This window comes from Arachis hypogaea, chromosome 12 (genome assembly GCF_003086295.3).
Source record: "Arachis hypogaea cultivar Tifrunner chromosome 12, arahy.Tifrunner.gnm2.J5K5, whole genome shotgun sequence".
Taxonomy (NCBI): Eukaryota; Viridiplantae; Streptophyta; class Magnoliopsida; order Fabales; family Fabaceae; genus Arachis; species Arachis hypogaea.
This window is the reverse complement of record NC_092047.1, coordinates 61,246,173-61,261,431: the sequence shown is the minus strand read 5'-3', so window position 1 is coordinate 61,261,431 and position 15,259 is coordinate 61,246,173. Positions and strand designations below refer to the sequence as shown.

The 15,259-nt window shown below is 32.6% G+C and overlaps 1 long non-coding RNA gene across 14 annotated transcripts; it reads left to right on the top strand.

The window, feature by feature from the left end:
* Positions 1-3,034: 3,034 nt before the first annotated feature.
* On the top strand, positions 3,035-7,970 carry LOC112727436 (uncharacterized). Of its 14 annotated transcripts, none has more exons than XR_011868510.1 (14): positions 3,035-3,313; positions 3,429-3,517; positions 3,984-4,044; positions 4,136-4,225; positions 4,323-4,356; positions 4,941-5,021; positions 5,126-5,293; positions 5,555-5,660; positions 6,122-6,190; positions 6,530-6,583; positions 6,890-6,956; positions 7,090-7,138; positions 7,288-7,357; positions 7,736-7,970. It is a non-coding gene; the product is annotated as an uncharacterized lncRNA (long non-coding RNA). The 14 variants fall into 14 exon arrangements; XR_011868507.1 differs by having other exon boundaries at positions 4,920-5,021; XR_011868511.1 differs by lacking the exon at positions 4,323-4,356.
* Positions 7,971-15,259: the final 7,289 nt, after the last annotated feature.

Below are 15,259 nucleotides of genomic sequence, written 5' to 3'. Positions count from 1 at the left end.
TATATACCCATTTTGGTCCTCAAAGAATTTCAGACTGGACACTTTAGTCCCCAACTAAAATTAATTACTCGATTGATCCTTAACAATTAATTCCGTCAGTCACTTAGGTCCTTTACTCCGTTAACTCTAACGGAGGACAAAATCGTCCTTGACAACTCTAACAGGGGACAAAATAGTCCCTGATCTCCTCTGTTCAGAAATGACACTGTTCTCTTCTAATTTCCATCATATCTCGCATAACACTAGCAGTCTAACACTGTAACTTCAAACTACACAATGCACACTATAAATTTAATGTTCACAAGAAAAAAATTCTCAACTTGTTCTCAACCAATTTATACTCAGGAAACTAATGCCTATGTCTCTCAACTACTTATCATCTTTGATGGATCCCATAAATCTAGACAGCAAGTCTGATTTATTAAGACCCGTCATCGTCGTTGCCATCTCCCTCCTCCTCTTCCCTATCATCTCCATGACCATATTGTCCACCACTCCGATCGCTTCCTTCAGCTTCTTCTCCGAACCAATGTTCAGTAATCACTTCAGTTTTCATATGAGCGGCAATGGAGACATTGCTCGTTGTACTGATAGCTTGGATGCGAGGTCAAAGCTGTCTGTCAACTTGGACTCTGGAAAAGAAGGAATGAAGCACTCGGTATCTATTTCAAATGAGAATTTGCATATGATGTCGAAGGAGAATCTTCTCATGATGTCCTAATGTCCAACAATCTATATTGCTTGCCGGAGAGTGGAGAAAGGTGTGCCCTTGGAGTAGTTGTGGAACTTGGTCTTGAGGATGTCGTGGACGTGTCGGGGTTGGAGGTGATGTTATCGAAGACATGGAAGTTGATGCTTTTGGTGGGTGAAGTGCAGAGGAGGTGGATGTACCAGTCACAAAGATTTAGGAAGTGTGTGGTCCATGACATGTTGAGGTAGGTGCGATACGTGTCACAATTACACCATTGTTTAATCTTGGAGCTAAAGAGGAGGAAAGAAAAGATGGAAAAGAAGACTGTGAAGGTGAAGAAGGAGAGTATGAATGTTAGGGTTATGCGAGATATGATAAAAATTTGGGAAGAACAGTGTCATTTTTGAATAAAGGGGTCATGGATCATTTTGTCCCTTGTTAGAGTTGTCAGGGACCGTTTTGTCCCATGTTAGAGTTGTCAAGGACTATTTTGTCATCCATTAGAGTTAACGGAGTAAAGGACCTAAGTGACTGACGGAATTAATTGGACTAATTAAGTAATTAATTTTAGTTGGGGACTAAAGTGTCCAGTTTAAAATTCTTTGGGGACCAAAATGGGTATATACTCAAATAAAAAATAGATAAAATCAGAAAGCAAAAAAAAATCAGAATGAACAACCGAAGCAAGTATAAAGAACAAATCAGAATATAACAAATTCAACAAAAGCAGAATCAACAGAATCAAAAGTGCTAGTTAATTTCAGTTGTTGTGTCCTTTTCCACATGCTTCTCGCAAAGGTGCTAGTTAATTCCAAACTCTGAAAAAGCAAATTCATTCAAATCAAATTCAGAAAACCCTCGTAGATGAATCAAATATTCATTTTTTCCTCAAAAATTGTAACCAAACCAAAAGACTTACATTTCTTCTGCTTCTTCTACCTCCTGTTAGATATACTACCCAAAGATATCAGCATTAATAAGCAATATCTTGTTCTAAGAATCAACTGGGCAATGTCTCTTGAGGATTTCGATTAACCGTAAATTAGAATTGAAAAAAAATAGAAACAAAACAAAAAGTTCAGAATACAAAAAATAAAAAACAAACCTGAGGCTCCATTACAGAAGAAGATGGAGACAATATATGGCCAGACGATGACAGGTGGGCGACTGCGAGGGAGGCGATGGGGTTAGATGGAGACACTAGAGTGCTAAACGGTTGGACTGCAAAAGGGGTTGACGACCATGATGGCGCTGCACAGGGGCAGACTGCTTGTATTAGGTTGACAATAGTAGTAATGGAGAACGATCATAGGAGACGGTTCTACGATTGACGCTGCACGACTCTACTGTGATTGTTGGAGAGTGAGATGACACTGTGTGCGGGATAGGGAGAGGGGCTCGGGGCTTGCCCTCTGTGAGTTAAAGTTAGGGGTGTGCGACACTCTCTAAGTTTCTATGACTTAGGATTAGTGAATGAGTGAATGAATGCACTGGAGTGGAGTGTGTACTGCTTAGTGTTAGCGTCAGTCAAGGTAAGGAAATTTTTGAAAATTTATGGGATAATTATATATAGGGACCAATTCAATTTGGTTTAGTTTAGATTTTCATGCAAGAATCGAAAAACGAATCAAAGAGAAAACAACAAAATTACAATTTTTCAGTTTTTTTTTTATTTTTACTCTTATATATATGGTACACTCTATACTTTTTAATAAATATATTGATGCTTCCACGATTGATTTTGTGCCTTTGGAGTTTGTACTTATTTTTTGGATTATCGACTTTGTTCTTGTACTGCTATCATGTAAAACATTCCGTTAATTATTTAACTCTGATCTTACAGTGGGACTGCCGGACTGCATTGAAACTAAATTAATCTTTTTTTATTCAAATAGGACACTTTAAATGATCAAAACAGGATTATGCCCAAACATAGAAGACCAATTTAATACTTTATCCTTAATATTATTAAAAAGAAAGTTTTTAATAGAAGGCATATTAATCTTGGTTTATATACAGAAGTTAATACTTCATTTGACTTTTGAAATTTAAAGTCAGACTCAAATTGATTTCTAAACATTATTATTAGAAAACTATTTATTATAGACGGATATTTCCAATAGATTTTATCCCATGAAAATAAAGACAAATTTTACAAAAAATTTTTTGTTAAAAACAAAAAAAATAAATTAGTATGAATTGCAGAAAAAAAAACCGGTCAATAATTATATCAGACAAAGTAGTATTTTTTCATAAAAAATAATTACCGATAAAAAATCTTTCTGTAATTTAAAAATTTCTGTCGAAAAATATTGAAATAAAGGTTTAGTTCATTGTACTCCCAAATCCCAATCCTTCATTTCACTTGTTTCACGTTTTCTTTTCTTTGTCTCCATTGAAAAAGTGACGTCCTCCACTGTCGCTGCTGTCGCCGCCCCTCGCGTCGCACGAACTCCCTTCACCGCTCCTCTCATCGCATTTGCTCCCTTCGTCGCCATTGTCGCACGAGCTCTCTCCGCCGTGCTCTTGTCTTACGAGCTCTCTCCGCCGCCGCTCTCGTCGCTGCTTCTTTTCTCCTCGCCGGAGGTTTGTAATCGTCTCCTCTCGTCGCCATTAGTTCAGGTAGGCCTCTGCCTCCTTCTCGTCCCTAGCCCTATCCCTTCCATTGTGATTCTGTTATGATTTCATTATCCCTAGCTCTTGCCCTAACTCCGTCCCTTCCTTGTTTTGCTTGCAGTTGAAAACCGAACAATACAATTGAAGAGAGCTCTTATGTTTGCAAATCAGTTGTTGCTGCTACAAAGAATGGAGTTTCTAAATTCTAAGGTATGAATTTTGTACATTCCTGTAATTTGTGAAATCTAAAACATAACAATTTCTATGAATTTTGTATAGAATGAAGTTTGTTTATGAACTATATATCTGAATTGCTGAGATTTCTTATCTGGAATTTGCATGCATGTTCTTGTTATGACTGTTGAAACTGAGACTTACAAGCTTTAAAACTAGTGTTTACCAATGGAATTTCAATTAATCTTTTCGAACCATAACTAGTGATTTCCTTAATTTGTTGAGAAAGGAATAGAGAAAGGACAAGGAAGCAATTCCCTAAAATTTGAATGTTGCTTGAGGCGGTACTGCCTCTTTTCAGAAGGCTATAAGGTTGCATTGTTGCTGTATCCTCATCATTGGGAGACTCGTTACTGCATTCTAATTTGTCTATGTATCTCCTTAATCCAATTTTTAATTTCCACGAACCCTAACTATTGATTTAACTTTGATCGGGAATCAGATAGTGAAGGAAATCGAGCAGGACCTATCTGGATTCAAGTGTGGCATTGCTCATCTCTTCTGTAAGTATAATCTATTTTGTTTCATTTTGACTTTGATTGTTTGAGCTTAGTGCCACTGAAATTGGAACTGGAACTGGAACTGAAATCGCAGTGCAGCACGAGTGCTTTTCTTACTAACGAGAATTATGATTCTGATGTTCGTGATGATACTGAAACCTTCCTCAATCGAATTGTTCCTGAGGTTCATACATTTTTGTTATTACTATTCTCTTCTTATTTTTATGTTAATAGTTAACTATAAGTATAGCAATTCCAAGAACATAACTTGTGGTGTGCAGTGTTCATCGGCACCTTGGAAGCATGCTCTAGAGGGTTAGTTGACTGTAATTTAGTATTTTTTTTTAATTTATTCTGTGAGTTTGGGTTTACAAGCTTAAGATTGAGTTGCCGTGATCTTGTAGAATTAATTTTGATTATTAGTGGGTTTAGTTTTATGTGATTTGCATTTGGAAATTTTTATCCAAGTTCGGTCGACAATGAATGTTATTTTAGATGATTTTGTGGTGAAAGAAATATGGGGATTTCCGTTACAAATTATAGTTGGAGCTGTGTTTTGAAATCTGAACAGACTTTTCCAGTTTTAGACATTGAGCATGCTAGGCACCAACCTTCTATAATGTGATTTTTTGTCTTGTAAGTTATTCATGCTTCCTTCTAGTGTGCAAAACTTTTTCCTTTAGCTGCACTAGTATACAGAATTTCTAATCAATGATTAGCAGCTAAGAACTCATCTTCTAACACCAGAACTTCTAATCAATGATTAGCTGTTGTATCCTTGAATTATTTTAATGAATATTTAAAAATAAATATAAATGATAGTTGGACTGCTAAGTTATCAAAGAGAGTGTGCTTATAGGCCTTTATATTGGATTCAGAGCATGAAGCTCATGTTTCAGATTTTGGGACTGCTAAGTTTCTCAAGCCTGGTTCATATAGTTGGACAACAATTGCTGGTACTTTTGGCTATGCTGCTCCAGGTTACACCTTTTCCCTTATATTGCATTGAAAACATTGATATGGTTAAACATTGATAGGGTGTTGTATGATAGATGAAATGTTGCTTGTGTTGGATGATTCATAGGTACTAAATGCACTCAGGAGCATTTGTGAGCAAGTTTGTCAATTTAGACTTAAAGTATTATATAAGGTTCTTGAATTGGATGCCGGCAGCATTGCAAATGCCGAAACCAGAACTAATTGACCATGCAGGCCTGGATTCCGCTGTATACTTGAGGATATACTTGATCGGGTATGCTCCTAAAATATTATTTGCAGTAACTATGGTTGTGTATCTGATATTAAATTTATATATTAATTTGGGGCAGCCATTGATCAAATTGTTCCTTTCTTTCTTATTGAGTTGCTATATATTCTCTCAGGCTAAAAATATTTGTCCCCGTTGCTAAGATTGTTTAACTCCTAATTCAAAATTTATACTCAAAGTGTATCCTATTTGTTTTTATTTCAAAAGTCACAGTGCTCTTGAAGAAATTACTCTTTACTTGTGCAGGTACTTGTTAGGAATGTACCACCTGATCCTGATGAATCAGTTAGTGAGCTAGTGGAGCATTTCTTCTCGGTCAACCATCCAGACCACTAACTATCTCACTCATCAGGTCCGATCCTAAATTTTCACCACCACCATTGGTTACTTATATCTTGTTGTTTTGTGTTTAAATGGAATTTTCATGCCTAGTATAAATAGCAAGATTAAGATATTTCTAAAAGAGATAGATATGATGATAATCTAAAGTTTGCAACAATTTAAATTCAATTTATGTTACAGGATTGTCACACCATAATTGCAGTGTGGCTTCAACATTTATATCTATATCCAAATTGCTTTGTTATTCTTTTGACTTACAGTGCAGTTATATTTATATGTAGGTTATTTACAATGCAAAGAAACTTTCTAGCCTAGTTGCTAAGAAGAAGAAAAAGCAGAACTGGCTTGACCATAGTTGAAAAACTATTGATTATTTTAGTACCTATAAATCATATAAATTATTCTAAAAACAAAATAGGTTATTTTCTTGTCTTAAATATTATTCAACAAGATTATTTTCTTATATCATAGTATCCTTCAAATGGAGTTTTGCCTCAATCCCCTATGCACACCAAGAGCCTGGCTGTTCTCAAGAAACAGGTAGGTGAATGTGCTTTGGAATTTGGAATTGGTAGCAGCAAGTTTTATTAATGAATCTGAGATTTGATATTATAATTTTTTATTGTAGTTGATAAGAAGAAAAATGGTTAAAAGTGCCATTTTACATTTAAAAGTCTTATTAATGAATCTCTATTTCCTTGCTAATTCCAATTTGTTTGGTCCAATTTCCTAAATTCAATCTTCGCCTTCCATGCAATTGGACAGTACTATGATAGTGTTTCTGCCACCTAGGGAATCGAAATGCTTCCCACGCTTCCCTTTCTCCTAGCGTTTCGTCTAATTTTGATTCCAACTAATCGTTGTTTACGCTTTTTACAGGGTGTAGTAATGGTTGATCCTCCTGTCTAATAATCACAACAATAGCAAAAAATGGTATGCTTTCTAGTGTAATATTGCCACAAAGGATATTTGCTAAGAGATATTTTGACCCGTTTTTCTAATGTAGCCAGCATGAATGTCTGTCTTCTATATATGTTGCAATGGAAACTATATTTTCCTTTAGGAAGTAATTGAAGCCCAATAACTCTGATATGAAAACACTTGATTTATGTGATGCTATTTTCAGCAAAAATAGTTTTATTGACTGAATCTAATGTTATCATCCTTTCAACTCCAATCTTATTTGTGGCATAGAAGTATTTTACTTCTCTGAAATTTCGAAAGTTGAAATTTTTTCAGCATTTTGAAGGGAACTCATATTGAGAAGTAGTGAAATAGCAACCTTTGATGCCATCTTCAATTTTAGGTAACCCCCTAAGTTGTGTTCCCTTTTTTTCCCTGTTTTCCATTATTGCATGTTTGAGTGATGAGAATTGAGAATTTCTTTAAATCACAAATTAGGTTTCATCTACAGCTATTACTAAATGGAAATGTTGCAGGAAGCTAATGAAGAATCAAAAGCCGTTACAAAAGCATCTGCTATGAAAGGTATATTGCAATGCAAACTCCCCCTATATATTAGTCGAAAGCATTAGAGTCGAATTGGGTCATAATGTGTGAGATGTTATTAGGTATCTTAGGAAAGTGGGAAACCACACCTTAAAAGCTAGTTGTTACAAAAGTGTGAGATGTTGCAGGAAGCTAATGAAGAATCAAAAGCCGTTACAAAAGCATCAAAAGCCGTTACAAAAGCATCTGCTATGAAAGGTATATTGCAATGCAAACTCCCCCTATATATTAGTCGAAAGCATTAGAGTCGAATTGGGTCATAATGTGTGAGATGTTATTAGGTATCTTAGGAAAGTGGGAAACCACACCTTAAAAGCTAGTTGTTAAGGGAGAAAAACCACTCTCCTTATATACAACATCAAGCATCCCATACTACTCGATGTGGGACTTTGAGCACCCATAATACCCAAGTCCCTAACAGATGTTTTTGGCATCAATATTGCTATGTAAATATTCATGGTTCATATTGCATAAAATCAATAATTTTTAAATATATTGCCTTTTCCATTAGGACATTATGCGTAGTTGAAACTTAATACTCTATGATCACTGACGGAAATGCAACATCATTTTCAGCTATCAAGAAGAGGATGGAGAAGGATATTGATAAAGTTGGAAAGATTGCACATGGTGTCAAAACAAAAGTAGAAGCTGTAAACAGAGATGTAATGAGACGAAGATAATGACTTGATGCATAACTTAGTATAATTGAACAATACATTGAGTTTATGTTTTGAATAATAGTTGATGTATGGTTGTTACTTATTATTATAGTTGATCTATCAATACATTTTGTTTATGTTTTGAATTATATTGACTTGTTTGTTTATAGTACTTTTATTTTAGTTTGATAATATGCTGAATTTGTTTATTTTTTGAAATATTATAAATATTCGAATACAAAGTAGATAAAAATTTGTATTTATTAAATTTATATTTATTTTGTATGAAAACAGGTTTATTTTGCAATGAAAAAATCTAAAAGAAAAATTTTTACCTTACTGACGGATTTACAGACGAATTTTCTGTCTATATTCAGACTTTGGAATGATTTTTCAAGGTTCCAATTACCAACGGAAAATCTGTCGGAAAATCTGTCGGAAAATCTGTTGCCAATTACTGATGGAAAATCCGTCAGAAAGTTTGACGCTCGAGGAATTGGAAGGGAAAATTTATAGAGGAAAAATGTCATGGTAAAATTCTCTTGGTAATTTACTGAAGGAAAAAAAATCTGTCGGTAAATAATTTTCGACGAGACTTTTACAGAGGCACAAAATCCGTTGGTAACCAAAAATTCGTCTGTAATATAGACCAAATCTGTCTATATTAAATAATTTTCTAGTTGTGAAAATTAGAATTAATTCAACTCAATTATCAAAATTCATAATAATAACACATGTTAGTTTTTGAGCTAATTTATGTATTAGCATGTTGATTTTATACATTAACTTGCTAAGATTTAGACTTATTGTCTAGATTTTATGTAACTAAGACTTACTAGACTTCTTAAAATTTTAATTGATTTTCCAACATTCTCATGAAGACTATAATAACAAGTTCAATTTAAAAAAAATGCGATTTTAGGAGTAACAATCAAAATTTTCAAGTTCTAATAAAATCTTGATTAAATAGAATATGGGTTATGAATCCAAATTACAATAAGTAATTAATGTACCAAATTAACACGTCGTTAATCAAAATTAGTTCAAGAGTTAAAGTCAATTACGATTATAAAATTTAAAATTTAATTTAAATCTATTAAAATTCTAAAGGTCAAATTAAATTCGACTTTAAATTTTAATGGTTAAATTGAATATTAACTCGTATATGTAGTATAGATGATTTCTCTTTTTGTATACAAAATAACGTACAGTGTATCAGTGCAAGTATATACATATTATTTTTTTATTTATGAAATATATATAGCCATAATAAATACAAAACTAGTTTAATAAATAATTTAACAAATTATATATGATAAAAAGATATTTTAAAAAATATATTTTATACATCAAATTTTTCTCTATCCCATTAAAAAATAAATTGATAAGTAACTAGAATTTGCTCATTATATAGAAGTTTTTGGTATAATTAGATCCAATACAAAAATTCCTAATGATAATCAAGTAAACAAAATAAAATAAAATTCGAATCTTTTGTTTATTAAATGTGTGAATAAATTTTTTAAAATTTTTTTAATTAAGAATTTAAAATATAATTTTTAATTTTATAATATTTTTTGTATTTTTTTCTTTTGGTTTTATATATTTGGTGAAAGATTATACTTTATTTTCGAGAAAAAATAAATTGAAAGATTCAATCTTGTTGAATGCGAAATGCTGAAAAAGTCAAAAAGATCAAGCGGTGCTGGGGATTTGAGAATTTAAACAACCCCAATATAGTTCGGTAGTTATTTAGAGAAAGTCACTCATGGCTCTTCTGTATTATTTATTGCCTTCAACTTGCGTTGTGTAGCTCAGTAGCAGTTACAACAACATATAACAAGTTGATTTAAAAACAAAGAAAATAGTGTTTGGACTTAATCTTAGGGCGCCCTTAATCTTATGTAAGAAGAAAGAATAGAAGACGCAACACTTAGACTTTGTTTATAAAGACAAAATATTGAAATATAAATATAAAAATATAAAATTGTGTTTAGGAAATAAAATCTCTATAAAAATATTATATTTTAGAATATTAAATTAAATGAAGATGTAATTTATTTTTTTATTTTTTATTATTGTTATTAAATATTTATATTTATATTTTTATTAGTTTATCTTTTATTCTAAATTGTGTAAAAAATAAAAATAAATTAAATTTTTTATTATTTATTTTATTTTATATCTAATTTCTTATCAAATAAAATATAAAAATACTAATTTATTTTATATTTAAAATATTCTTCAAAGACAAGCCAGAAACCTCACCTCACATGCCTTCACTAGCTTTCCCTAAAGACAAACAGTTTTCATATACAAACAAAATGCAATAAAAAAAAATAACACTTAATTTGATTTCTCTTAGGTACAAATCTTAATTTAGTTTCTAAAATTTTAATTATTTTTATTTAATTCCTAAATTTTAGGAGTTGTGACTCACATTATAGTTTCTAGGCTAATTTACAAACGTTAATAAAATGTTAATGTGGACAATTGAATGTCATGTTGAACTAAGTAAAACAATTTTGTTTTAATTTTAACACTCCAATAATACAAAAAAACATTGTAAATGATGTTTATTGAATTTTTTTTTTCTAAAATAAGTAATTCGATGGCTTTTTTAGATTATTTAAACACCAAAGTTATAATAACGTTGTTTTACAAATTTTAACATGGCATTTAGTTGTCCATATTAGTGTTTTTGTGCAAGATATTACCTTAGAAACTAATGTGAGTTATGTTTATAAAAATTAGAGACTAAAATAAAATGATTAAAACTTCACGGATTAAATTAAGATTTGCACGTAAATTCAGAAACAAATTGAATATTAACTAAAAAAAACCACAAAATTTGTACTGAATAACTCTACTTCTCTTTCTTTTACTTTTTCTTTCTTTGCATTTGTATTTATATTATACTAGCGGTGTTCCGCCGTTTTTTTATTATTTTTATAAAAGTAATTTTATTTATTTTTTTAATATATTATTCACTCCTCATTTTGTTAATGTAGTATTTTTTATCATTTTAATATTGTGCTAACTTTATTTATATTATTTTTTTTCAAAAATAAAATCACTAAAAAATTAAAGACATTTAGAATATTAAATTATAAAATGCACAATAAACATATATCTATCATATTGGAAAATAATAGTTCAAAAATTAATGAATATAAATTTTTTTATTAAAAGCAGTAAATATAAAATAAAATACATGATAGTTATTTATAAAAGATAAATTATACTTAAATATCATAGATATTTATTTTTGTCTTTATCTTTTAAAAGTGTTAAGTTAAAATATAGATCTAAATTTAAAAAGACCTTCATTTTTCTACAAATAGTAAAAAAGTAAAAAGATAAAATACCTAATTTTTTTTTGTTTTCTTTATGACTATTCACGCAGTAAATCTAAATAAATAATTTTTATTGTCTTAACAATATATAATTAGATATATATTTAAATTATTTTTATATTTAGGGTTCATCAATAATTAAATTTTAAAAATTATGAAAAAATGTGCTTTTGACAATTATAAATATTTTAAAAATAAAAAATTTAAATTGTTTAATAAGTATTTTTAAGACACTTTTAAGTTCTAAGTAATATTTATAGAGTAATATTAGTAATAACCATTTTCTTTCTTTTAATGCCCCTGTTCTCTTATTTTTTATTTTTTTAATTCTATTCTCTTTGCTATTAGATTTCAGTTGGAATTAAAAAATAATATATGTTTTAGTATTCATTGTTGACATTTTATGTCAGATTTTTCTTCTTCATTCTATTCCCAATTTGATCCGTTAGGTTGATTTATTATTGTTCCGAAAGTTATCTAAAATGTTGATTTGGGACTGAACATGAGATCCAGATCTCTTAGTATGACAGTGTTCGACTTCTTTAGTGCCGAGGTACTGCCTGTCCGAGTTTCACGTGACCCACAAACTAACCGGCAAGTGCACCGAGTCGTACCAAGTAATACCTCAGGTGAGTGAGGGTCGATCCCACGAGAATTGATGGACTAAGCAACAATGGTTAAGTGATTTACTTAGTTAGACAAACAGAAAATTGTGTTTTGAGAGTTCAAACGCATTAACAGTAAATTCAGAATATCAGAAAGCAAGCAGTAAATTGATGTAGATAATATGGGAGAAACAGTTAAGGCTTCAGAGATATCTATCTTCCGGATTGACTTTTCTTACTAACTATTTTAACCATGCAAGATTCAATTCATGGCAAACTATATGTGACTAAACCCTAATTCCTTAGACCTTTTTGGTCTCCTCTAACCTTCATCAACCGCCAATTCCTTGGTCACTTAATTCCAATTAGAGGGTGAAGTTCAATTCTAGTTTATATGCCACAAAAACCCTAATTACCCAAATATAAGAGGATTATATGTCACGTATCTCGTTAAGTCCAGATAATTAGTTATTTAGGAGAATATGATTTCAAGCTGTTGTTTAAGTAAAGAGTTTTTCCAAGTTATACAAGAACTCAATTAGAACAAGGGTCATACTTCCGTTACACTCAATTCATAAGATAAAGAACGAAAATAATTCTTGAAATAGAAATTAGTACATGAATTAAAATAGAAAAGTAATAGTATCAATCCATACAATAGACAGAGCTCCTAACCTTAACAGTGGAGGTTTAGTTGCTCATGATTCAGAGAGAAAACTAGGATTCTAAAAACTGTCAATTGCGGAATAAGGTAGAAGAGAAGAGATGAGTTGAGCCCGAAGGGCTAATTCTTTTTTCCTTTTATATCTAATCCTAATTAATGTAAAATGTATTTCCTAAAACTAAGTAATATCTTTTCCTAATTATAAATAAAATAAAGTTTAAATCAAAACTTAATCAATGATTTGTGTGAGCCTTTGGACGAGGTTGGGGACCACCAATTGCACTAGGGTTGGCGCCACTCCAAGTTTGGCGTGGAGTCAACAACAGGTTCTTCCTTGGTTTTCCTTGAGATTGCAGCGTGTGCTTTCTTGAAACTCTTGATGCTGGTGCCGAACTTGACAATGATCAAGTTTGGCGTGGAGTGGTCCATACAAAATGGAAGAAAAGGGTATATTATTATATATCGTTGGAAAGCTCTGGAAGTTAGCTTTTCAATGCCACTTGAATGACATCAATTGGACCTCTGTAACTCAAGTTATTTCTGTTTGAGTACAAGGAGGTCAGGGTTGACAGCATCATTCACTTTCTTCCTTTTCTACTACAAAACTCCGTCAAATCCATCCGAATGCTACCTGAAATAAACAGAAATTGCAAACAACTCAAAGTATAATTCATAGTGGCTAAAGGTAATTAAATCTTGATTAAACTTAACAATTTGAATGCAAATTCATTAGGAAAAGATAGAGAAGATGCTCACGCATCAGTGGTGGATGGTACCTACAAGAGATTTTGATGCTTAAGTTAGCAATGGCTTTAGACAGGTTTTTAGTAGATTATAACGTGTCTATACCTGAGGGGTGTCAATGTATTTATAGTAGAGTCGATAACCACCTTTGTTAGAGTAGTTCCATCTTTCCTGATGGATAACTTTTCTCTTTATCTTCGGAGTGTGTAAGGAATTATCTTATCAGAGAAGATAAAGTTTCCAATCGAGATTCTCGGGGGTAGCTACCTGCTTGGGCAGGATAGCCAAACTCCCTTTTACGGGTGTCCGACTTCTTTAAAGAGGTCGGGTATATAGAGAAGGCCACCTTTTTTGGTGGGTCTTTTATCTCTGTTGGGCCTAGCTTTTATTTATTGGACTTGGATATGAACAGTGCCCCCTACTTGAGTCCAGATCTTTTTATGGATCGGGCTCAAGCATCTCGTGGCTCCTGTTATGGACATCGGTCCTGTTAATGCTGATAAGTCGGGTAACCCGACGTGTTCGAAATTTTTGAACGTTGCTTCTTTAATGATGGTCGAGCATTGTGCGACAGATTTTCCTTGAAATCCGCGTATGTTTAAAGAGGAATAAATGAGCTGTTTTCCCTTTGTCTCTTATAAAAAGACCTTTTAGCTCTTCTTCTCCCTTTTCTTTGTTTTTGAAAATTGCTCCATTTCCCTTTCCTTTCAAAACTTCCTTATGCTCTTTGACCATTTTTCTTGCTTCCAAGATTTCTTCATCTTGGACTTTGAAGAATTTTTCTTCGCTGGTGTGAAGAGGAGCGTTCGTATTTTTGCTATTTAGACGTGCCCCCTCCCCCTTCTTTCTTCTGCGGTCTTCATCGAGGTTGGTTTTGTTTCATCTTCTTTTTAAACTGTCATTTCTGTTTTTCTAGGAATGCTTTGTCGTTTTTATTGAGTTTTTCTCCACTGCTATTGCATTTTTTGTTGAAAAAGTCTATTTTGTTTTTCTTGCGAGTTTGATGTGGAACGCTTGAAACGTTTAAAAATGTTTAAAAATGAAAGACTCGAAAAGACTCTCTTTTGTGCACTATTATAGCTGTTACCCTTTTGTTTATCTGTTGTGTTATCTCTAATGGTGTCGCCTTTGATGTACCAACGTTGCATAAGAGGGACGTTATTTCCTTGGCTGTAAAGATTTTTGAAAAAGAATGGCTTCCCTTTGGTTTTGTTGATTGTACCCAATCTCTTTCGAATGAGATCCGACTTATTTTAGTAACGATTTTCATTATTTTTCCTCTGTAGGAGTAGCCTTTATGTCACGCACTGTACTCACGAGTATGTCAACAAATGTCCCTCCTAGCCTTCGAGTTTGGATAGACACTACTATCCTCTTTTGTGTCCCTGTAACTCATAGAGAGTATTGTGAGGAGTTTCATTGGCACTATAGTGTATGTGAAAATAGGGAGGACGAGAGGAACTATGAGTTAGTGGCGCCCGATCTAGAAGATAGGGTGTGCTTTCCCCCTTTAGAGGACTTTAGGCGATCTTTCTTTTATGCTTACCATTGTTTCTTCACTAGATATCCGCTTTCCTTTTACTGCTTTCGAAATTAATGTACTGTGGTCTTGTAACCTTGTCCCTTCTCAATTGCACCCTAATTCTTAGGCCTTCCTGAAAATGTACTAGCTCCTATGTCGGGAACTGGATGTCTGACCTTCGATGAATGTGTTCTTTTATCTTTTTGTTGCAACCAAATGATATAGTTCCACAAAGAAGTCGGGTTGGGTATCCTTCCGAGATGTTCAAGGTCGGAAGGTTTTTGCCATTTTTTATGACTTTTTTCATGACTTTAAGAATCACTTTTTCAAAGTCTGGGGTGTTGAGGGAGTCCGTCCTTTCTTTTTAGGTGAAAACCACGAGCCTCATTTCCCCCCTATACTGGCAAGACACCTTGGTCACCCTTAAGCCTGACTATAAGGATTTAGATGACCTAGAAAAGAGTGTCGTAGACTTTTTCTTGGATGCTTGGGGCCGAGCTCCCTACTTGAATACGAAAAGATTTCTAGGAGACCCTAGCCTTCTGAA